Raw genomic sequence first — 25,673 nt, 5'->3', positions numbered from 1 at the left:
GGGGGGCAGAAAAATATATGTATATATACCCCAATATATCAATCGGTACAATCGCGATAATGGACCAAATCAATCGCGAAATCCGTATATATATTTAATTGAAGGCCCCATTTCGTGTCCCAAAAACAGAATTCACAATCTACTTTGAATATCAATAGTATGGAGTATCACAGATAAGTATTAATATATTTGACATATCAAAATGATATACAACCATATAAACAATAATTAATAAAAAACAGGACGAGACAAAACAAGACTGAACAAAGGAAAAACACAGCAAATATCATCCCCCCAACCCACCCCCCAAAAAATCAAAAACCCCAGACCAAAGGTCCTCAAAGAAATGATCGATAACTCAAATTTTCATTAAACCCAGGAAATATTATTGCTTTTAAATTATATATCCATCTTGCTTCTATTTGTAAGAGTTTTTTGTCAACACTCCCCCCTCTTGAAGAGAGTGGGACATGATCTAGAGCCTGGAATCTAATATAGTCTGGGTTAAAGTCATGATGTAGGCCTATATGCCTACCAATTGCTGTGGTCATTTTTTTATTAAGGATTGGTTTTATATGGTCTCTCATCCTTATTGCGAAGGCTCTTTTTGTTTTGCCTATGTAAAATCCTCCACACCGGCACTGCGCCAAATACACTATGCCAGGTGTGGAGCAGTTCACACAGGATTTCAATTGGTGCCAATTTCCATTTGGTAATCTAAATCTACTACAGCTAGCCATATATCTGCACATATCACAATGTCCGCATGGGTAGGAACCATATTTCCCTATTTTGGATTCATTATCACAGTCAATATAATGACTATGTACCAAACGGTCCTTCAAGGAGGGAGCGCGTTTGTAAGTAATCTCAGGACATTCATTAACATATTTCTTCACCAAAGGGTCGGCTAATAGTAGGGGCCAAAATGTCTGTATTATATCTCGGACGACCCGGGAATGCTTGAGCCCGTTGGTCTGACGATTGAGGGTCTGTCGTTCCCCCCCCCCCTCCACAATCTTTTAAACCCAAATCGAACAATTTTCCTCAACTAAATATTAATCCAAACATTTGGGCATTTACCCAACAAGTTTGCCGAAAAATAGAAAATAGTTCATTTGGGTCTGTTGAAAATTCCAATCTTAATGAACATCAATTGCAGGCATTACACTCTTTACAATCTAATTCCAACTTGATAATTAAACCAGCGGATAAAGGAGGTAATCTGGTTGTCATGGACAAAGAGCAATATGTTCATATGTGTCAAAAAATTTTAAAAAACAAAGATTGGTATCGCCCTATTTCAATCACGATAATTACTAATTATGAGATGCAATTCCGCAATATCATATTTAAAGCATACAGATCAGGAACTATTGACAAAAATACCTGGGAATTTCTAAATACTAAAGATCCTAAGATACCTACCTTTTATGCGCTCCCGAAGGTTCATAAATCCATATTAGAACCTCCGGGAAGACCAATAATATCTAGTTGCCAATGTTTAACGGAAAACAGTAGTTCACTAATTGATAACTATCTACGTCCACACGTTACATCATTATTTTCCTATATTAAGGATACGATAGACTTACTTAAAACAATTGAGGGAATGTCTTTACCCCCAGATTGCTGGCTTGTCACGGTCGATGTGGAATGTCTCTACAACGCCATCCCCCATGATAGGGGGGTGGGAGTTGTGCGGTCATTCCTCAGCGAAAGAGGCCCTCGAGGTGCTAAATATACGGACTTTGTAGTTGAACTGTTGAACTTTGTGCTTAGACACAATATTTTCCAGTTTGATCAGACCCATTACCTCCAGGTGCAGGGGGTTGCGATGGGGACCAAATGTGCCCCATCGTATGCCAACCTGTACCTGGGGGGATGGGAAAAAGAACTATTCTCGCGAGAAGATATGATACCCATGATTGAAAAGGTCCTTGCCTGGTATAGGTATTTGGATGATATCCTTATTTTTTGGTCTGGGACTGAAATTGAATTAAATCAATTTTTCCAACAAATTTTGATTAATGACTATAACCTCTATTTTACTCTTAAATATGATAGAAGGGAGGTTGAATTTTTAGACCTAAAGATTCATGTTGACTCTGAAGGCCTACTGACCTCCTCTATCTTTAGGAAGCCGACGGCTGGAAATACCATTCTACATGCCAAAAGCTCACATCCACCATCCCTGATAAGATCTATACCGTATAGTCAATATCTCAGGCTCAAACGAAATTGCAGTCAGGAATCAGATTATAAATTAGCAGCTAGAGAGCTACATGATAGACTAATAGTACGTGGATATACCCACAAATGCCTGAAAAAAGCATATAATCTAGTCCAGCAAAAAGATAGGAATACCCTTATTTTTACTAAAAAACCTGTTAAAATAACCAAAACTGTAAGATTAATTACTCGACATTCTAATCAAAATAAGAAATTTAGAGATATAATACAGACATTTTGGCCCCTACTATTAGCCGACCCTTTGGTGAAGAAATATGTTAATGAATGTCCTGAGATTACTTACAAACGCGCTCCCTCCTTGAAGGACCGTTTGGTACATAGTCATTATATTGACTGTGATAATGAATCCAAAATAGGGAAATATGGTTCCTACCCATGCGGACATTGTGATATGTGCAGATATATGGCTAGCTGTAGTAGATTTAGATTACCAAATGGAAATTAGCACCAATTGAAATCCTGTGTGAACTGCTCCACACCTGGCATAGTGTATTTGGCGCAGTGCCGGTGTGGAGGATTTTACATAGGCAAAACAAAAAGAGCCTTCGCAATAAGGATGAGAGACCATATAAAACCAATCCTTAATAAAAAAATGACCACAGCAATTGGTAGGCATATAGGCCTACATCATGACTTTAACCCAGACTATATTAGATTCCAGGCTCTAGATCATGTCCCACTCTCTTCAAGAGGGGGGAGTGTTGACAAAAAACTCTTACAAATAGAAGCAAGATGGATATATAATTTAAAAGCAATAATATTTCCTGGGTTTAATGAAAATTTGAGTTATCGATCATTTCTTTGAGGACCTTTGGTCTGGGGTTTTTGATTTTTTGGGGGGTGGGTTGGGGGATGATATTTGCTGTGTTTTTCCTTTGTTCAGTCTTGTTTTGTCTCGTCCTGTTTTTTATTAATTATTGTTTATATGGTTGTATATCATTTTGATATGTCAAATATATTAATACTTATCTGTGATACTCCATACTATTGATATTCAAAGTAGATTGTGAATTCTGTTTTTGGGACACGAAATGGGGCCTTCAATTAAATATATATACTGATTTCGCGATTGATTTGGTCCATTATCGCGATTGTACCGATTGATATATTGGGGTATATATACATATATTTTTCTGCCCCCCTTATCTATTTGTATTTTTTATCCCCCATTGGTTTTTATTTATAAATCTTTTCCATTCCCCACATGTGGTCTGGCATGCGATTCATGATTTGTTCGAATATCGCATGCAATTATGATGCATGACTCCTGGTCGGCAGCTTTTGGCACTTTGGCATTGGAGAGGAGCATATGGACGCCCGAGGGCACCTTTGCTGGATCGGATTATATCTGATTGAGCGGGCTGCCCATTGGTTAGCGGTGGTCCCTGCGTGCGAGACAGGGAAACACACACTCTTGGAGCAATATGGGGGTGCTAGCCAGAGCGTTGCTTTAGCTGCGCTCTGGCTGCCCCCTCCTGTACGTTTCCCTGAACACCGGTGTTTGCACCGAGGCCTTGTGGGAAATGTAGTCTCCAGATTCCCCTAATGGCTCTCTCGCGCAGGCGCACTGCCGCTGTTTACGTCCGCATCGAGCCGGTGACGTCAGACGCCGGCTCGATGGACGGCGGTATATTTATTGGGACACAAAACATTCGGCTCTATTGTGGGGGAGCCGCGCTAGGAGGAAGTCCACGCTTGCTGGCTGGTCAGTAGTTTTAATATTTGATTGCTGAGAATGACTCTCTTTCCTTATCCACACTTCAATTAATGGTAAATGTATTTTTTTTCTCTTAGATATCGTGTAAACAGGTTGCAGAGCCCATGTGAGTGTGCTATCACTCTGGGCTTGTTTTAACCTGAAGGAGAATTCCTTATGCACTTTGGTGGATATAATATAATATCTGGGAAATAAAATATATTAAGGAAATTCTACTTTATCGTCAGTAAATGTAAGTGGATGTATTCAAATAAATAGTAATTGGGCCCCACTAGTATAAATTATTCATTAAAATAAAAAATGCAAAAAATCTTGAAATGATTGCTATATTAAAATATAATTCTCTTTTCTTTTTTTAAAAAAAAGGCTACAGATTACTCCTATATATTGACTATAGTATAAAATATATAATAACAACATAGCTCTTATTTATAAATAGTATGCTGATATGATACAATTTTTCTGTTCCAATTAGCCGCCGTCTATGCCCTCTCCAGCTATATTGCCTGGCTGCTGTACTTGTTGCCCTGCATTCCTCTATCCATCTGGTAGTCATATAACTTTTCCTGGGGTACGAATGGGTCGGTAAAATGGGGGTGAGCATATTTCCATCATTTCTTTGAACCTCACTCGTGTCCTTTAACCACTTGCCGACCGCCGCACGACGATATACGTCGGCAGAATGGCACGGGCAGGCATATGGGCGTATATATAAGTCCCTGCCTGCCCGCGGGTGGGGGGCCCGATCGGGCCCCCCCCGGTGCCTGCGGCGGTCGGCATTCCTTCGAGAGCGATCCGGGATGAGGGGGCGGCCATTCATTCATGGCCACCCCCTCGCGATCGCTCTCGACGAATGGAAATCCCCGGTGACATCACTTCCTCTCCTGTAATGTAAACACAGGAGAGGAAGTGATGTATTCTCTCCTCCGTGTCGGTATTTTTCGTTCCGACACGGAGGAGAGCGGATCGGTGAGTTGCACCAACACTCTACACACACAGTAGAACATGCCAGGCACACTCACACCCCCCCTTTACCCCCCGATCACCCCCCCAATTACCCCTGCCCCCCAGTCACAGTGACACCAATGTCATTTTTTTTTTTTTTTGCATTGGTGTCATTTGTGACTGTAATAACTGTTAGGGCAGTTAGAGTTAGCCCCCTTTAGTTCTAATGTGCCCCCCTAACCCCCCCCAATAAAGGTTTAACCCCGTGATCACCCCCCGTCGCCAGTGTCACTAAGGCTGGGTTCACATTGCAGCGGTTTATGAGAACGAACGTGATTCGCACCGCACTGCAGTGCAAATCACATCCGATCTCTGTGCGATTCGAGTTCAGCCATTCGCCGCACCCGCCGCACCCGCCGCAAATTCGCACGGGACCCTTTTTTTGGTCCGCAGCAGAATCGGATCGCATGGGTGTTCACACCATGCGATCCGAGTTTGCAGATCGCACTGCGATATGCGAACTGATCTGGGGGTGTCAGTAACATTTCACTGACACTCCCAGCAGTTCGCATAGGGCAGTGTGAACTGCCGCCGGGAGGCATGCGATGCGGGAACCCGCCGCGGATTCGCGGCGTTTCCGCATCGCTCCAGTGTGAACCCAGCCTAATAAGCGATCATTTTTCTGATCGCCGTATTAGTGTCACAGGTGACGCTAGTTAGGCAGGTAGGTATTTAGGTTCGCCGCAGCTTTTTATAGCGCCAGGGACCCCCATATACTACCGCATAAAGCCCCCTGATTGCCCCCTAGTTAACCCTTTCACCTGTGATCACCATATAACTGTTACAGGTGACGCTGGTTGGTTAGTTATTTTTTTATAGTTTCAGGGCACCCGCCATTTATTACCTAATAAAGGTTTAACCCCCTGATCACCCGGCGGATGTCATTTGTGACTAATAACTGTTAGGGCAGTTAGGGTTAGCCCCCTTTAGTTCTAAGGTACCCCCCTAACCCCCCCAATAAAGGTTTAACCCCGTGATCACCCCCCGTCGCCAGTGTCACTAAGGCTGGGTTCACATTGCAGCGGTTTGAGAACGGATGTGATTCGCACCGCACTGCAGTGCAAATCACATCCGATCTCTGTGCGATTCGAGTTCAGCCATTCGCCGCACCCGCCGCAAATTCGCACGGGACCCTTTTTTTGGCCCGCAGCAGAATCGGATCGCATGGGTGTTCACACCATGCGATCCGAGTTTGCAGATCGCACTGCGATATGCGAACTGATCTGGGGGTGTCAGTAACATTTCACTGACACTCCCAGCAGTTCGCATAGGGCAGTGTGAACTGCCGCCGGGAGGCATGCATCGCTCCAGTGTGAACCCAGCCTAATAAGCGATCGTTTTTCTGATCGCTGTATTAGTGTCACAGGTGACGCTAGTTAGGCAGGTAGGTATTTAGGTTCGCCGCAGCTTTTTATAGCGCCAGGGACCCCCATATACTACCGCATAAAGCCCCCTGATTGCCCCCTAGTTAACCCTTTCACCAGTGATCACCATATAACTGTTACAGGTGACGCTGGTTGGTTAGTTATTTTTTTATAGTTTCAGGGCACCCGCCATTTATTACCTAGTCTCACTAGTGTACCCCTAAATTTAGGGGTGTCTACTTTCCAAAATGGGGTCATTTGGGGGGGTTTGTGCCATCTTGGCATTTTATGGCCTTCAAAACTGTAACGCCCTTAGAAAGCCTGAAGGCGGTGCTTGGTTTTCGGGGCCCCGTACGCGGCTAGGCTCCCAAAAAGTCCCACATATGTGGTATCCCCGTACTCAGGAGAAGCAGCAGAATTTATTTTGGGGTGTCATTTCACATATGCCCATGGCATGTGTGAGCAATATATCATTTAGTGACAACTTTGTGAAAAAAAAAAAAAAAAAAAAGTTTGTAATTTTCCCGCAACTTGTGGCAAAATATAAAATATTCCATGAACTCAACATGCCTCTCAGCAAATAGCTTGGGGTGTCTACTTTCTAAAATGGGGTCATTTGTGGGGGTTTTGTGCCATCTTGGCATTTTATGGCCTTCAAAACTGTAATAGGTAGTGAGAAGTGAACTCAAAAATTTACGCCCTTAGAAAGCCTGAAGGCGGTGCTTGGTTTTCGGGGCCCCGTACGCGGCTAGGCTCCCAAAAAGTCCCACATATGTGGTATCCCCGTACTCAGGAGAAGCAGCAGAATTTATTTTGGGGTGTCATTTCACATATGCCCATGGCATGTGTGAGCAATATATCATTTAGTGACAACTTTGTGAAAAAAAAAAAAAAAAAAAAAGTTTGTAATTTTCCCGCAACTTGTGGCAAAATATAAAATATTCCATGAACTCAACATGCCTCTCAGCAAATAGCTTGGGGTGTCTACTTTCTAAAATGGGGTCATTTGTGGGGGTTTTGTGCCATCTTGGCATTTTATGGCCTTCAAAACTGTAATAGGTAGTGAGAAGTGAACTCAAAAATTTACGCCCTTAGAAAGCCTGAAGGCGGTGCTTGGTTTTCGGGGCCCCGTACGCGGCTAGGCTCCCAAAAAGTCCCACATATGTGGTATCCCCGTACTCAGGAGAAGCAGCAGAATTTATTTTGGGGTGTCATTTCACATACGCCCATAGCATGTGTGAGCAATATATCATTTAGTGACAACTTTGTGTAAAAAAAAAAAAAAAAAAATTTTTTTTTGTCATTATTCAATCGCTTGAGGCAAAAAATAAAATATTCAATGGGCTCAACATGCCTCTTATCAATTTCCTTAGGGGGTCTACTTTCCAAAATGGGGTCATTTGGGGGGGTTTTGTACTGCCCTGCCATTTTAGCACCTCAAGAAATGAGATAGGCAGTCGTAAACTAAAAGCTGCGTAAATTCCAGAAAACGTACCTTAGTTTGTAGATGTGACAACTTTTGCGCAAACCAATAAATATACAATTATTGACTTTTTTTTTACCAAAGACATGTGGCTGAATACATTTTGGCCTAAATGTATGACTAAAATTGAGTTTATTGGATTTTTCTAATAACAAAAAGTAGAAAATATCATTTTTTTTCAAAATTTGCGGTCTTTTTACGTTTATATCGCAAAAAATAAAAATCGCAGAGGCAATCAAATACCATCAAAAGAAAGCTCTATTTGTGGGAAGAAAAGGACGCAAATTTTGTTTGGGTACAACATTGCATGACCGCGCAATTACCAGTTAAAGCAGCGCAGTGCCAAAGTGTAAAAAGACCTCTGGTCATTTACCAGCAAAATGGTCCGGTCTGAAAGTGGTTAAACACTATATATGTCGATTACTTGTATGAATTATGTACAAAGAAATGTATTTTGTGAAATTAATTTATGTTTTCTCTTTTTTGAATTTATTATGTTGGTAGTTGGCTTATCCTCTGATGAAGCATTAAGCGAAACATGTCGGGATAAATCAATCGCAACTACCTCAACTTTACCATCTATTGGACCACAAAGTTGTATATAACCTCAGTATGATTATACAGATCATTGTTCTGCTTTTATGAATTATGTATAAATAAATTTTGTAATTTTTTAATAAGAATACAGTTTTTGACTTATTGCACCGTTAACATCCCACTCCCTTAGGCTTGGTTTACCTTAAAAAACCTTTTTTGATATATATATATATATGTGTGTGTGTGTGTGACTAAAGTGCATTTATGTTATTTATTTAAAGGATGGAGTTCTATATACACAAATCCTGTGTATGGGGTTATTAGTCAGGATGGGACAGAGAATTCACAGGGTTTTCTTTTTTTTTCTCTCTAATACAGTCCATTACCTCCCCAGGCCCGGCCGATGCAGAGACATTTCAGCTGGAAATGAGTGGTGTGATGAACGAGCTCCACTGTCCATACCCATCTCTGACCACTGGAAATGTTACCTCCAGACTTTACAGCCCTTCAAATTGCCTGCAACTTCTTGGTAAGAATGGCTATTCTTTTAGAATTTATTTGTAATTTTTAAAAGATGTTTATTTTCCTTAAAAGTACATACACCCTTGGCATGAAAAGCTGGTACTGCCCTCTTATACAAAATGCCCAAAAGAAGTCCTTCTTTTCTTTCTTTTTCTTTTCCTTTCTTTTCTTTTCTTTCTTTCTTTCTTTCTTTTTCCCACCAGTCTCTGACTTTGACTTTGTCTCAGTGAAAAATGGACTATCCAAAACCGTCCATTTCTTAATTTGAACCATTTACTTGGTTGATTTGACAATGTGCTTTGCATGATTATCATGTTTTGAAAGATCCTTTTCCAATTCATCTTCAGGTTTTGAATAGACGGCTTCACATTTTTCCCCTTTTGATATGATGCAGAATTCAGACACAGTCTTGTCTCTTTGCATATATGTTCAGTGGTTGAACTGGCACCCCCTCTCATCTCAAACTGTAGTGAATTTGCTGGTGGATCAAAAGCACCATGCAATTTTCCCAGCCACTACGTTTCCAAAATGGTGCATGTTCCTTTTTTTTTTTTTTTCTTGTAGGAAACGCAGGCACGGCAGCCCATTCAAATGAATGGGCTGCTGTGCCCACGCAAACGCGGGTCAGAAACCCACAATAGTGTTAACCAGGCCTGACACCAACTGCTGTAAGAGTTGTCTGCAGACCCAGCAAATAAGAATAAAAAAATAAATAAAAAAATAGTTGTTTGAAATCTATATGCACTCCACTGAAGCTGTTGGAGTACAAATTGTGCTCTATTAACATTTCCCCATCCACAGCAGCTAGGAAAAGTTGCAAAATCCTTGTCACTTCCAGGTCTTACTAGCTAGGGGAGATCAACAAACAGAGGCTCCTTGGTCTTCCTTGCCTCTGTCTGGCAACACCACTCTGTGAGCCCCTGGAATCATAGTGGGGGAAGGAGGGGTGTAGCATAGGTCCATGGAAGCACTTAATTTTATCTGAAAAGTTTACATTTTGGCTTGTAACTTTTGCATGCATTCGCAGCCAGGATTATGTGTAAAACCTCCCGCTGCTGATGAAATATGAGATGTCACTGGCAGCATAAGGGTTAAAAAAAACAGGTTCCACCTGCATATTCCCAAGGTGGGTTCTAATCGTTCACCCCCTAATCTGGAACACCTGATTCTAGATTTTGTAAAGTCTGAATTTTTTTCCATAGGTGTATGTACCCTCCTTCTTCCTCCTTCTTCCTCCTTCTTCCTCCTTCTTCTTCTTCCTCCTTCCTTCCTCCTCCCTTCTTCTTCTTCTTCTTCTTCCTCCTCCTCTCCTCCTCCTCCTCCTCCTCCTCCTCCTCCTCCTCCTCCTCCTCCTCCTCCTCCTCCTCCTCCTCCTCCTCCTCCTCCTCCTCCTCCTCCTCCTCCTCCTCCTCCTCCTCCTCCTCCTCCTCCTCCTCCTCCTCCTCCTCCTCCTCCTCCTCCTCCTCCTCCTCCTCCTCCTCCTCCTCCCTTCCTTCCTTCCTTCCTTCCTTCCTTCCTTCCTTCCTTCCTTCCTTCCTTCCTTCCTTCCTTCCTTCCTTCCTTCCTTCCTTCCTTCCTTCCTTCCTTCCTTCCTTCCTTCCTTCCTTCCTTCCTTCTTCCTTCCTTCCTTCCTTCCTTCCTTCCTTCCTTCCTTCCTTCCTTCCTTCCTTCCTTCCTTCCTTTCTTTTTTTTTCTTCTGAAATGTGAGGACAATTCCACTGAACTGTTGGGCGGTCATATGTCCCCATTTTTATGATTTCCTCTCTTTTCATGTTCTGGTGCCGACTGTAACATGTTTTGAATTACAGATTAATTTTTTTTTTTTTTTTTTTTTTTGTAACAATGGGTTCTTTTGCCGTATGCTATCCAAAAGAAAAACATTTTGGCTATACATACTTAAGAAAATAATATTCAAACCCTTTTGTGTGGGTTGCAATTTTGACTATACAGTACATGCAGTAAACTGATATGATAAAGTTAAAGGCTAAGTTCACTTAAAAAAAAATGCATAAGCAGTCCATTAATGGTAAAACACTATCCAGCTTAAAAAGATACAGCCTTTGTTTTATATTATTTGACTGAAGACTAATCTCTTATAAGCCTGTTCAAAAACAACTGCTCTGTCCTACCATTGAAGTTGGACACAGTGACCGTTGAGTAGACCTCCAACATAATAGGAACAAACCCTCTCCCCCCTTGCTCTGAATTCAGCACATGTGCAGTGTGCCCTCTCTTCCCCCTGTTGCGGCTGGGCTCAGCGCTGCTGCAAAAGGGGGAGGTAGAATGCTCAGCACGGGTTTTAAAAGAAAGCACTCTTCTTGTGATTGTGGGAGCATGCCTAATTTACCAGTATGTCACAGATCCTGGGCAGGACAAGGCAGATCACTCCCAATGATAGCTTTTTTTTTTTTTCAGCCAGGCTGTGGGTAAGTCAAGCATGGCCTACAGTTATGGCATTTGAGGAGCAATTTTTCTAAGCTGCAGAGTGTTTCTAAGTTTCTAAGTACTGGGGCTGCTTGACTAGTACATTTTATTACAAATGTGAACTTGAAGTCTTGTTTTCCACTTTAAAGGTTAACTATATACCTATAAAATAGTACGCCTTTACTAACACTTTTAAAGTATTTTTATAAATGTAAAAATCCATAGTTTAAGAGGCTGTTTTTTCATCAGTTTTCTTAAGCACAGAGCTTGAAGCTGCAAGAATCCTTGGTCGCCACAGCATTCCCAGTTCTGAGCCTACAGATCAACAAAAGGAAGTCCTATACGAGTTAGAGCTGATCAGAAAAGCTTTAGCGTTACCTGAGATTTCTTCAGAGGTCCCAGTTACTCCTTTAATTAAGCAGTTGGAGGACAAGGTACTTGTATAATACTGTTAAAACCTAATAACCTTTTGTAAGGGTTGGTGGACAGAACCTAAGCAAATGGTTTATTTTATGGCTCCATGACCAATTAGAGTATAGAACCATTGAGGTTGCGTTATAAACCAAACATTTATCCAATTTGCATGCAGCTGTTTCCGATTTGATAGCCCTGCTTTGTGCAAGAGTTGGAATTCCTGGCTTCCAGCAGGCTAGCAGGGCTTTGGGGGGAGAGAGAATGACAAGACTACGTGGACAGTTAGGATATGGTGGCTTGATGAATAATTTGCAATGGAAGACATGAAAATCATTTATTTTCTGCTCCACCGGCCAGCTGTACATCCAAAACCTCTGACACGTATCATGAACTAGTGCAGTCTATGTAACTTGTTAGGACTCATTCGAACGTGGTATATCTAACAGACCATCTTTCTACAATGATGCACAGATTACACTTCTAAACGAGTGTAAAAAGGAAATTTCTGCAACAAATGTTTTACTTTCTCATCTATAATGAGAAATGTCAACAAACCTCTGCTTAGTTGCTATGAGGCGCACTAGATTTTCTTTGAAATTTTAAAAAATAATAAAAAAAATATTTATACAAATGGGTTGTCATCCAAGGAACTGGTAAGCTGTTGGGTTAATTAAATTGGTAGTAAACCTGTGTGTGTGTGTGTGTTTTTTTTTTTTTTTTTTTTTTTTTTCCGTTATGCAATCGGCAAGGCAATGTCTTAATGTGCTAGTATGTATCACAGCGATGAGATTTCACTGCTGAAGTGAAGGTGCTTCCATCTTCACCCGGTCTTTCTTCAGGATTGCCAACTCCAGCTGTGAGTAGATGGAGCCACGATTACTTCACGTCAGCACATGTGCCGCATTTATGGCACAGGACTCTAAAGGAATGGACTTGGTGGTCGTTCCTTCAGAGGGCAAGCGTTGGTGACATCACCAGCTGCATTTACAGTAAATATCTCCTAAACTGTGCAGGTTTATGAGGTGTGTGTGTGTATGTGTAATATATATATATATATATATATATATATATATATATATATATATATATATATATATATATATATATATATATATATATATATATATATATATATATATATTATTCTACACACATACACCTCACTTTCGTTCCAGCGAACAGATTGTTAAACAAATTGGTTATTTAAATGACGAGCCACAAGTAATCAATTATTTTTAGCATTTTTAACTACTGTTTTCTGAAAAAAAAAGTCAAAACACAACTCCAACTTAATAACATTGTTTTAATTTGCATAAGTACAGAACTGTACTTATGCAAATTAAACAACGTTATTGAGTTGGAGTTGTGTTTAGACTTTTTTTTTTTTTTTTTTTTTTTTTAGTACAATCCTGTACTGCACAATACAATGATGTACAGTGCCCAAAAAGTAAGAGCTGGTTTGTAAGTCCGAGCGGTTGTTAAACGAGGCGTGTCTGTATATACATTTATTTATTTATTTTCTCCTTTTTAGATAACTGCTCTATGTACAGTTGTACTATGTCTCCTCCTTTGTTGAAAACAGAGTTACGACCAGAACAGTGGGTAAGAAGCAAAATTGTATATTTCTATAATGACCTTTTCAGCTCCAGTATTAAAGTGGTTGTAAAGGAAAAAAAATCCTAAATAAATAAAATGTCATACTTGCCTCAGTGCAGTGGTCCTCTTTTTTTTTTTTTTTCGGGTCCCCCACCTCTGGGCCCCTCCCCCTTGCCGAGTGCCCCCGCAGCCAACCACTTGCTGTTGGGGTACTCATGCGTGCTCACTCCCGAGTCAGCTGTCTGTGTCCATAAAACACAGAGCAGCTGAGAACCAATCCCCCCCCCCCCGCTCCTACCTTACTGGCTGTGATTGGCAGCAGTGAGAGCCAGTGCATCTCAGCCAATCAAGAGGGAGAGACCTGGGAGAGCCTTGAGTCTCCTGCACATCACTGGATCGAGATCGGGCTTAGGTAAGTATTAGGGGGCTGAGGGGGGAGCTGCACACTGAAGGTTTTTTACAGACTTTACAAACACTTTTAGTATTTTCCCACTGGGAGCTGGGACAGATCTTTCTCTGAGGCTACCTTTCGTGATGCATTATTGGCTAAAATAAGAGGCTCAAATGATGCTAACTGTTCAAATCAGTGTAAGCTGCAAATGGGGCTGCGCTGTAGAGTTTATATAACCTAATGGAGGGCATCTGTTGTGTGCATGGCCTTTCCCCAGACACAGTGCTGTGTCTGTGGATGGTGCTTTTCTTGTTCCAAAAAGCGGTGTAACTGGAGTGGACATTTTATATCCATTACATTAAGGCCCTCTTTGACATGGTATGCAGTTTCCTAATTTATCTACAATTGTATGCAACTGAGAACTGTTTTTAAATTAGTTGGCGATATGTACTCCTCAAACCAACCACTGTGCACTGGCTGGAATACTGTGTGTTTTTTTTTTTTTTTTGTTTTTTAAAATGCCATATTTTCTCTTTCGTTGATTGACGGACACAGCTCCTTTAATTCTTGACCTTAGGGTTATCACTCCACCTTCAGGAGAGGACTAGGTAGAACATGCAACACATGTGAAAACACCAAGACTGCACAACACCGCCCAGGGGGCGGTCCCTCTGGCTATAACCCCTCACCCTGCTTCCTGCAGCTCAGTTTTTTTTCTGCCTAGTGTAGAAGGACCTGGCTCCCTGAGGGGTCCATTGGTCCTAGGAATTTTTTCATTATTATTTTATTTATTTTTTTCTACAATTTTAATCCTGTGAACTACAATCAACAGCCGGGCTGGGTGACAGGCTGGATAATATAGATCCTTGCAGTCTCCCCAGCCTGGCCATCAAGTGTGAGCAGTCTCTAGCTATGCGCTGGGTCAGCCATGACGTGCTCCTGGGGTGACCGGTGAGCTATATGCTGCGGGGTACACATGTGACCGGGCTACTGCTGTCCGTGTCAGTGTACCATAACCAGAAGCCACCCCCTACTGCTCAGGTGATGGGTCTGTAGTGGAATGCATCCAGCAATCCCGACAGGAGGGGCACCTATGGCTCTCCCTGCCTCTGCAGGATATAGCAGCTGGGCATTCCCTGGGAGGTCGACTAGGGGGTCTCTCACTCTCCCTTCTTTCTCTATCCCTCATTCCCTCCTCCCCCTGCTGGGGCCGCGCTGTGACTGGGCATGAGGTGAGGTGTATGTACCTGGCCGGGGGTCCTCCAGGGCGGGCCCCTGGGCTTTGGCGGTGGGCTGCGTTGGCTGTTAGGGTCCGTTTTTTATTTACTGCCCTTTTTTCTTCACTGTGAGGTGCTTGGGCTGTTTTACATGAGGAGAGGCCGCCATCATATTCTTGTAGTCTTATGCAGTGTATGTGCTGTAAGTTTTTTTTCATATTTTTATTTTTCTAGAAAGTTTGGCGGCCATTTCCTTGGTGATTTTTTTATTTTATTTTTATTTTTTTATTTTTTTTTACTAGGATGGCCGGCGGCCATTTTCTTGTACCTTCAGTGCGTTTTTACCTCTAGTGCTGGGTCTGTGTACCTAAGGACAGCGCGGCTTTTACTCTGGGCAGTTTGTGACTGTGACTGACACAGGGCAGAGCGGTCAGCAGCAGCACTTGGTCAGGATGGGGAGTCCAGAGGAGGGGCCCCTCAGTCTGCGAGCAGCTAGGGGGGTGGGATTTGTGTACCTTGCCTTAAGTCCCTAAGTTGTGGCAGGCGAGTGAGGGTCAGCATGGCATCAGAAGCTGGCGCTTCTTCCCCAGACATCCTTGCTATTGCAACCTGCTCACCAGCTAAAAAATGCGGTGCCTATGGATGCTTTGTCGGCAGTCCTGGAGACCTTTGTTTCCAGGGTGGAAGCGGCCTGCGAGCGCAAGGGGGCCAAAAAACGCCCCCTGCCCCCCCCCCCCTCGTCTTCTGGGGAGAGCTCTGATTCAGACTCGGGGCCCCGTGGTGACTGGCGGCTCCTGTTCTGGCGTGTCAGAGGATGCGGACCAGGACCGTTTGGACAGGGAGAATGACTATGTCCGGGTTATCGCAAGAAAAATCGCTAGTTAGAGCACTTATCACTGCAGTGCGGGATACCCTGAAGTTACAGGATGCAGAAGGAACTTCTGCTGAGTTGGCTGTCCCTTTTGGGTCTTGCAAACCGGCCCGCACGCCTAAGGTGTTTCCATATTTGACTTATTTTGTACAAGGAATGAGGAAGTCCGCAACGGGCCTTTTCAGTCACGAGAAGAATGGCGGTGTGTTACCCCTTTGAGGAGAGTCTGCTGAAAAAATGGGCATCTTCTCCGGTCGTTGAACCACATACACCCCCCCCCCCCCCCCCGTATACAGGTTAAATAAAGTAACCACGATTCCAGTAGAAGGGACTCCTGCCTTCAAAGACCCAGCCGACAGGAGGGCCGAGGCAGTGGCTGGTCCATGTTCACGGTGGTGGGGTCAGCGTTACGACCTGTGCTGGCCACAGCCTTGGTGTCGCAGATGCTTACTGAATGGGCAAAGTTGTTGCACCGTGAATTGGAGATGCAACAGTCTCCCCCGGTCTGCATAGAACTGGCAGATCAGCTGGTGCATGGCTTTAAGTATGTCTGTGATGCGGCCCTGGATATGGTTAACCTGCTCTCTAGAGCATCAGTATCAGCAGTGGTGCTAGGGCACCTGATTTGGCTGAAATGCTGGTCTGCGGACCAGGCATCTAAAAAAAAAAAAAAAAAAAAAAAGAACTGGTGGATTTGCGCTTCCAATGTGAGAGGCTATTTGGAGCTTCGCTGGATGACATTATTAAAAATGTTACCGGTGGGATGAGCACGTTGTTCCCACAGTCCAAGAAGGGTAAGGAGCCACGCCGTAGGCAAGGTCCCTCTTTTTTCACGTAGAAACACCTTTTTTGCCCGCCCGGGTCGGCACGTAAGCGTTCCCAGTTCGACAAGGCACCTGCTGAAGGACAAAAGTGTCCCTAGTTTTGCAAGACAAACTGTGAACAAAAATGTTACCGCATGAAGGTATGCCCCCCCGTACTTACATGTACCCATATGCCTCAGGCATCAGAGGTTTCTGTGATTTGCAGTCGGGGAAGAGCACTACCAGTCTGTGGCTCTCCCTTTTTGGCCTGGCGTCAGCACCCCGAGTCTTTACCAAAGTGTTGGCTCCAATTCTGGCGCTGTTAAGGCAACGTGGGATCGCAACCGTGGGTTACCTAGACAACCTCCTTCTGAGAGCAGCTTCCCCTCAGAATTAAGGGAGAATGTAGCGATCGCCATGCAGACTCCTCGGGAGTTTGGTTGGGTGCTGAACCTAAAGAAGTCAGTGTTAGTGCCGACTCAACGCATGGAGTACCTGGGCTTACTGTTGGACTCCTCAGAAGCGAGAGTTTTTTTTTTTTTTTTTTCTCCCTTCAGACAAGCTGCAGACTCTTCTAACTGCAATGAAGTTGTTGGTGAACTGCAGGTGGTCGTCGCTGCGCTTCTGCATGCAAATTCTGGGCCTCGTGGTAGCCACTTTCGAAGCGGTACCGTACGCTCAATTTCACACTGGAGTCTTGCAGAAGGAGATTTTGTCAAAATGGAACAAATCTCCATTATCCCTGGATTGTCAAATTCAGGTGAGCCAGTTAGTCAGGTATTCCCTTCTCTGGTGGCTGTGGGCTCCGGCCCTTCGGGCTGGGAGATCGTTCCTTTCTCTCCATTGGACGGTGATCACGACGGACACCAGCCTGACCAGTTGGGGGGGGGGGGGGAGTTTTGGGCGTTCAATAAGCCCAGGGCCTTTAGTTGCAGGAAGAATCTGAACTGCCAATCAATGTGCTCAAGCTTTGGACGATCAGACGGTGCCTCTCCACATGGTTCAGGAGGCTACAGGGGCATCTGGTCAGGATCCAGTCGGACAACGCAACAGCGGTGGCATATGTCAACCATCAAGGAGGAACAAGGAGCTCAGCCGCAGCACGGGAGGTCGCTCACATCCTTCATTGGGCAGAGCGGCTACCTAAGTCATCAGATGCTGGACCGAGGGGAATAGTCCTTGCATCCGGATGTATTCTGTCTCCTTTGCCTAAGGTGGGGCACACCAGATGTGGACCTCCTGGCCTCTCGGCTCAATCAGAAGGTGCAGAGGTTTGTGTCCAGGACAAGAGACCCCTGGGCGGATGAGTCCAGACTCTGTGGCTCCATGGGGGCATTGTCGACTGATTTATGCCTCCCCTCTCAAACTTCTACCACATTTACTGCGCATGGGTCTGATACTTCATCCTGCTTTACCGTTGCCGGTTTTAACGGCATGGCTGTTGAAAACTGGGCACTAAGGGAGCGAGGTCTGTCAGACTCTAATTTCCACTATGCTGAGGGCATGGAAGTTGTTTTCCCAAAAGATTTACCATCATACGTGGAAGGCTTACATCTCCATGTGTGAGGAGATGGGGTGGTGTCCGCGCACATACTCAGTTTCCAGGATCCTGCAGTTTTTCTAGCAAGGAGTGGATCAGAAACTTGCCTTGAGCACCATCAAGGGGCAGATATTGTGTATTTTTTTTTTTTTTTTTTTCAACGTCCCTTGGCGGCTCACTCATTAGTGGGTACTTTTTGTGCAAGGGGTTCGACATGTAGTCCCTCCGATTCGACCACCACTACCTCTGTAGGATCTGAATCTGGCGCCATTGGCGCTCCAAAAACCACCGTTTGAAAACATTAGGGAGATTCCCTTGTTAACTTTCTCAGAAAGTAGTCTTTCTAGTGGCTATTACATCTGCCAGGAGGGATTCTGAGTTGGCGGCCTTGTAATGCAAGTCTCCCTACCTGGTCATCCACAAGGCTAAGGCAGTTCTACGTCTGGCCCTCTCCTTCCAAAGGTGGTTTCGGCATGCCATCTAAATGAGGACATTGTGTTACCGTCCCTATGCCCAAAGCCGACACACCCGAAAGAAGTTACCTTACATTCCCTGGATGTGGTCCGGGCTCTATGGGTGTATCTGTCTGCTACAGCTCCCTTCCGGAAGTCATACTCTGTTTTGTCTCGGCTGGTCTGATAAAAGGTCTGGCAGTCTCGTCGTCCATCATTTCTCGTGGATCAGACAGATGGTGGTTCAGACTTATGCCTTTAAAGGGCTGGGTGCCCCCTTTTTCCTGTAACCGCTCATTCCACCAGGGCAATTGGAACCTCCTGGGCTTTCCGACATCAAGTGTATGTCTCCCGGGTGTGTAAGGCAGCGACTTGGTTGTCTGTTCACACTTTCACTAAATTCTACAAAGTTGATGTAAGCACATCCTCGGATGCTTGCTTCGGCCGCAAGGTTTTGCTGGCGGCTGTGTAAGGTTGCAATTTACACTTTCAGTTACAAGTTTGTTGTGAACGTATCTTTTTGATGCATAAGTTGGCCGCAGGTTTTGATGGTGGCCTTTTAAGATGGCAACTCCTCTGAGGTGTTCCTTTTGTTGTGGGTGAAGTTATGTTTTGCTGTTTCCACCCCTCGTTCAAGAATTAAAGGAGCTGTGTCAGTCACTGAACGAAAGAGAAAATTGGATTTTTGTACTCACTGTAAAATCCTTTTCTCTGAAGTTCATTGACTGACACAGCACCCACCCCTCCTATTTCTGTTTGTACTGCTTTTTAACGAACTGAGCTGCAGGAAGCAGGGTGAGGTGTTATAACCAGAGGGACCGTCCCCTGGGTCGGTGCTGTGCAGTCTTGCTGTTTTTACATGTGTTACATGTTCTGCCTAATCCTCTCCTGAAGGTGGCGTGATAACCCTAAGGTTAAGAATTAAAGAAGCTGTGTCTGTCAATGAACTTCAGAGAAAAGGATTTTATGGTGAGTACAAAAATCCCATTTCCTGCATGGTGCATACTTCTCTCCTATTTAAAGATGCATGGGTTTTATTAACACAAGTCTACTCTTTTCACAGGCAATGCTGCAAGAATTGCATTGGGCTATGCTCAGAGAGTATGAGTGTAGAATGAAGATGCTGATCACAAGATTTGATGTCACTGTGCAATCGTTTCACTGGTCTGAAAGAGCAAAGGTCAGAGGCAGTCATGTAAAATAACATCTGTTTAACTACAAATGAAAATCAAGCTGCTCCCTGCTGCCTTCATCATGAATTGCGCTGTTCAGGAATTTGGCAGAACAGCAAACAAATAAAATTATTATTTCTCTATCGTACATCATGGAACACAGAGCCTAAGTAATTACTTAATGGGTTATGGGCCACCTTCAGGTGTTGACACTGGTATACCCAATCAAGGAAGTTCGCTCCCTATATAACCCCTCCTCCTTCTAGGAGCACATCAGTTTTTCGCCAGTGATTAAGGTGTTGGTCACGTGTGAAAATGTGCTCTGAGGAACTCCAGGAAGGATCCATGCTGGATTTAAAAAAACCTCCACAACCGGATCCATCCATGCCACTGAGGCCACAGGATGGTACCCGGGCCTCGCATAGAAGAACAAGGTTTTGCCTATAACTCTTCTCTTTGAGGGCTAGACCCTAGGAACCAGGCCTCTTTTTGGTCTTCCTACATTACCTAAAGTTGCTCCTGAGGGGTTCTATACAGGTCCAAAGGAGTGGAACCCTTTCTTCCATGTATTTTAAACCTTGTAATGCCTTAACTCCTCTAGAGGAAGTAAAGGTACACATTACTTCAGCAGCTCTGTGTCCAGCTACAACAGCATGGTGTGTCCCTGTATCAGGAGGGGAAATAAGTAGCTGGGGGTACATTATGTATACTGCACAAGGAATATTACATCCTCTCTTTAACCACAAGATGTTTGAGCAGATGTTTATTCAAGGTGTGGCAGCATTAAAAGTCCTTTTCAAGAAATAAGGAGAATTGGAACAAAACCCTTGACCTGGATGGGAAGAATTAACGCCCTAAAAATGATTATATGGGCTAAAATACTGTATAAATTCCAGATGCTCCCGAGTTACATCCCTCCAGTATATTTTAGAATTATTAAGTCTCTAATTACTAAGCTCATCTGGAAAAAGAAACCTAGAATTTTACTAAAGACTTTACAAATGGAAAAAGATCAGGGAGGATTAAATGTACCGGATTTTAAAAAGTACTATGAAGCCGCAGTACTAACACGGGTGGTGGAATGGACAAAACTAGATGGTAAAAAAAGATTGGTAAAGATAAAACACAGTTTGTCAGGCACAAATTTAGGAAAAGAAGTTTGGACACCTCCAAAATATAGATCACTAGGGGAGACAACACCTTTACTTACAAAAAATGTGATTAGAGTTTGGGAGGGAGTATACAAACACAATAAATGGAAATATAATTCCCCATTAATATATTTAAAAGATAATAATTTTTTTCCACCAGGTAAAAGCACTATAGGAGGGAAGTGGGTAAAAAAAGAAAATATACAATTACGACACATAATAAGAGGGAAAAATAAAAACACTAGAAACATTACAGAAAGAAAAATATTGGAAGGATTTAAATGAGTGGCGGTACTTACAGCTTAGGCATTTTTTCTCAGGGTTATCACAACCATTAAGAGACGGAGAAAAATTGACAGTCTTCGAGCGGATATGTGAGGTGAAAACACCACGGGTAGGGATTGCCCAGATTTATAAAGCACTGAGACGAGAATGTGAAGTAGAGGTGCCAACATTCATAAAAAAATGGGAAGAAGAAATAGGACCACGGGGGGAGAAACACAGTATAGAAAAAATAGTGAAGATAGCACATAGATCCTCGGAAAATATTAAGATGATAGAAACAAATTATAAATTCTTAGTCAGAAGGTATAGGACTCCAGATATAATGGCAAAATATCAGGAGGGACAATCTGGGAAATGCTGGAGGGGGTGTGGGCAAACGGGAAAAATATGGTGGTATTGTCCTGGGATCAAAGAGTTCTGGAGAGAAATAATAAGATATATTAAAGTAATGACTAAAATCCAGTTACTAGAAAACCCATGGACATGTCTCTTCCATGGAGTAGATACTCCAATCAAAGAGTATAGAAACTCACTCATAAGTTCCTTGATAAACGCGGCAAAGACCTTGATTCCAAAAAAATGGAAGGAAACAGAAATGCCCAAATTAAGAGAGCGGTTAGAAAAAGTAGAAGAAATATATAAAATGGAAGGTTATGGAGTAGAGGAGGAGAGGGAAAGCAGAGGGTCTCATAAGAAATGGGAGAGCTGGAAAACATTTAAGCTAACCAAGAACTATAGCGAGGTAATGGGGCCGTAGGGGGGGGAAGCGGAAGGTGGGACTCCCCACTCTCCTGCCCACAAGATATGGAAGATGGGCAGGAGAATGGGGAGGATTGGAGGAGGGAGGGAGGTAAAAGGAGAAACGATAGATAACATGTAATATGTACGGTACAGATGTTCTCTGGATCCTCTGCTTGTTTTCCTTTAGTCTGTTTTGTATTAAAAATAATTGGAAAATTTAATTAAGGAATAAAAAAAAAAAGTTGTTTTCACACTTACTAGTAAAGCCGCCCACCCCCCCTCCAGGGGGTGCGAGGCAGCTTTCTTATACAAACACTTTTAGTTATACCTGCCTTTTAGCATTATTTTTAATGCAAGGAAGGCCAGCTTCTTATATAGAAGAAAAAACTCTGTTCCTGCCTGTAATGCTGCAGGGCGGCTGCAGCCTCCTTTCCTTCAGGTCTGTGTCTCAGACCCGAGTGCCGTGTCCGTGCGGGCTGAAGTTAACTTGAAAGAGGAGGAGGGCGGGTCAATAGAAGGGAGTATGGCCCAAGGCAGTTGGTGCCACGTGCGGGACTCTGTGTACACATGAAGCACGCAGCGCGCACAGCAATCAGGCTTACACCTGAGAAATCTTTTTAAAAGCAGCGCTCTTATGACTAAAATGTCTCTACCAGAGCAGCTGAATGAAGAGCTGCAACACAGGACACAGGAGCGCTGGAGAACGCAAGGGGTGTTCACAGGCATTTCCAGTACAGGAAAATACAGTGTTTACCATCAGATTCATTTTTATGTTGCATTATTTTTACTATTGCTCAGCAAATGGTACATTTTTATTAGAGTGCCTCTGCTTTTGTGCTTAGCCCTATGGCTTCCAAAAGCACCTAAAGTTCCACCCCCAGGCGCTAGGAACTCCAGTCATGCCTCCACACTGTCATCCTCTCCAGAGATACCAGATATGGCAAGCCAGGGGGAGTTTTTGTAACCTATTGGTGGTGCAACTGCTTCTTACTTCAGCCCCTGTATACATGACTGAATGCATTTTCCTCTGCCCTGCAGGGCTTAAAAGGAAGATTAGTAGCTTTAATCACATCCTCCATCCAAGGGGATAGGAAGCGTGCTAGATCCCCTTTCCCCACCTCAAACCCTTTACCAAGGGAACAGTGGGCACAGGATGAGGTATTACCCTCAGGTGATCACCAGCCGAGTTTTCTTCTCCAGAGAAAACAGTTGATGAACCTTATGCAACCTCGCAATCTGCGAGATTGATAGTACAAACTCTTACGGAGCTGGTTCGTTCCACTTTCATGCTACCCCTAACAGCCATCTGAAAGTTCGCTCCCTTCCTTGGGTTCTTTAAAAACTTTTACAGCCTTTTCATGCATTACTAGAAAGGCTTATTTATGCTGAATGGGATCCTCTGGATAAGCATTTTCTCCCTCCAAAGAGTTTCTCCGTTCTCTATCCCATGGAGGAGAAATTCACAAAAGATGGAAAGTACCAGCAATAGATGCTGCAATTTCCAGCATCAATAAAAATTTAACTTGTTCAGTAGAAAGACAATGCACAAATGCTTAAATATCCAACAAATAAGAAGTTGGAAATTTTGTTAAAATCCTCTTTCTCAGGCTGCAGTTGCTGTGATAGGCATCTGTCAGTCCCTAAAGGACCAGTTCAAAGAGGCCATTAGGGAGGTCTCTGCACAACAGGCCAGTGAGTTAGCCGAACTCTAAAAGGTGCTATGTTTTGCCATAGATGCCATAAAAGACTATCCAACAAGAGTCCCGCCTTGTGCTTGTGCTAAAACACATGCGTAGGACCCTGTGATTAAAAAGTTGGTCAGCCGAAGCATCTTGCAAAAAAGCTTCTGACTAGTTTCAGGGGGAGCGACTATCTGGGGAGGATTTGGTAAAATACATCCAAAGGATTTCTAGCAGGAAAGGTACTCTTTTGCCCAAAAGAAGGTATAAACGTCCTTTTATTTAAACTGACTCCTTCCTCTGCGGAGGAGACAACTGGAGTTGAACCTTTTTTTCAGCCTCGCAATCAGAGTGCTAGTACAAATCTTACAGCGATGGTTCGTGCCTCTTTCAAGCTACCTCTAGTAGCTGATAGTTCTGTTTCTTCTTGGGTTCCCTAAAACCTTCACTGCCTTTTTCATACATTTCCCGTACATGTAAAGATCCATCACCGCCCCCAGGGGCCACTCCCTTGGTAATTGACACTGACATGTGGACGATGAGAGAGGAGAAGTTTTATTTGAAAGGCGCATTAATGCTGGTTCTCTGGGGATGCACTCACCAATGTGCTGCACGTGGTGAATTTTGGTGGATGTTTTCTACAAATCGCAGCAAGGACCTTCTAAGCCCTTGTACACACGGTCAGACATTCTGGCAACCAAATCCATGGATTTTGTCTGAAACTGTTGCATACACACGGTCGGACAAAGTTGTCGGAAAATCCGATTGTACATAACGTGATGACGTTATTTCGTTACGCCGGGACTACGTTCAGGCTAGTAGCCAATAGCTTTGGTCTAGGAATTTGATCTGAGCATGCGTGGCACTTTGTCCGTCGGAGTATGTCCGATCGGAGCATTTTGTCGGGAAATTCCATCGGAATCTCCGACCGTGTGTACAAGGGCTAATACTTCTCCCCTGCCACTATACAGTCATGTCCTTTGTTGACTTTTTATGTGAATCTGTTTTCACTTGGATGTGGACAGAAAGCGCTGCTACAATATTCTAAAAAGGATGTTTATTGTTTAATCTTTCTTTATAATGTTTTTAAATGTACAGATCCACATAGAAATTCAACAGATCCATTCTAGATCTAAAAGAATCTAAATCGGTTCCTGAAGATCCGCTCCTTTCTATGGAGTCTATCAGGTCAGTAGTTTATATCCTACAAGGAGGAAAACTTCTGGCATCTATCGGCATCAGGGATGCATATCTGCATGTCCATATATTTCCCACTCGCCAAAGGTTTCTGCCGTTCGAAGTAGAACAGCATTTCAGTTTGTAGCCTTGCTCTTTGGGCCAGCTACAGCACCCCAAGTGTTCACAGAAGTGCTAGCCCCACCTCTAGCCAGGTTAAGGGCACAGGGCATAAACAGTCTTGGAATACCTAGATGATCTATTGCTAATAGATCAATCAGTGTTCGGAGTAAGGTGTACGCATTACAACTAGTTACTTGTAAAAGTCTGGGTTGCGTTCTCAACCTAGTGAAGTGTCCCTTAAAACTGCAAAAAAAGCTGGAGTATTTGGGTCTGATCATAGATGCAGCCCAGAAAAAGGTGTTCTTGCCCAGGCAAAAAACAACTCCATAAGAGAGAGTTGGTGCGGATGGTCAGGTCAAAGGGAGGTCCCTCCATTCGCCTTTTGCATGAGGTTGTTAGGAAAGATGGTGGCTTCATTTGAAGCAGTTCCCTATGCCCAGTTCCCTTTGAGACTGTTACAAAACAGTATTCTATTTGCTTGGAACAAAACGATCCAAGCTTTGGACTTGCCAATGCGGCTGTCCCCAAGGGTGTCCCAAAGCCTCAATTGGTGGTTACTAAAGAATCTGCTAAAAGGTAAATCCTTCAGACCCGTTATCTGGAAAGTGGTAACGACAGAGAAGACAACTGTCCAAGGACAGTGTTCAAGAACCGTAAGAGCCTTGCCCATCAACATCCTAGAGATTCGAGCTGTGTATCTGGCTCTGAAAGCCTGGACTTCCAGGCTAAGGGATTGTCCTGTCAGTATCCAATCCGT

General features: G+C 43.5%; 1 pseudogene across 1 annotated transcript in view; it reads left to right on the top strand.

Annotated features, from left to right (window-relative positions):
• The window catches only part of LOC143982188 (protein FAM98A-like), a 60,124-nt pseudogene that overhangs the window by 24,513 nt on the left and 9,938 nt on the right, over window positions 1-25,673 (top strand). Inside the window, exons 3-6 of the transcript XR_013274414.1 lie at window positions 8,754-8,888; window positions 11,555-11,739; window positions 13,251-13,321; window positions 19,653-19,769. The product of XR_013274414.1 is annotated as a protein FAM98A-like (transcript). The remainder of the gene's footprint in view (window positions 1-8,753; window positions 8,889-11,554; window positions 11,740-13,250; window positions 13,322-19,652; window positions 19,770-25,673) is intronic.

The sequence above is a fragment of the Lithobates pipiens genome, unplaced genomic scaffold (genome assembly GCF_037356315.1).
Source record: "Lithobates pipiens isolate NorthernLeopardFrog02 unplaced genomic scaffold, aLitPip1_a1.2 Scaffold_1, whole genome shotgun sequence".
In the NCBI taxonomy this organism is placed as follows: domain Eukaryota; kingdom Metazoa; phylum Chordata; class Amphibia; order Anura; family Ranidae; genus Lithobates; species Lithobates pipiens.
This window is presented reverse-complemented; position numbering and strand designations above follow the sequence as displayed.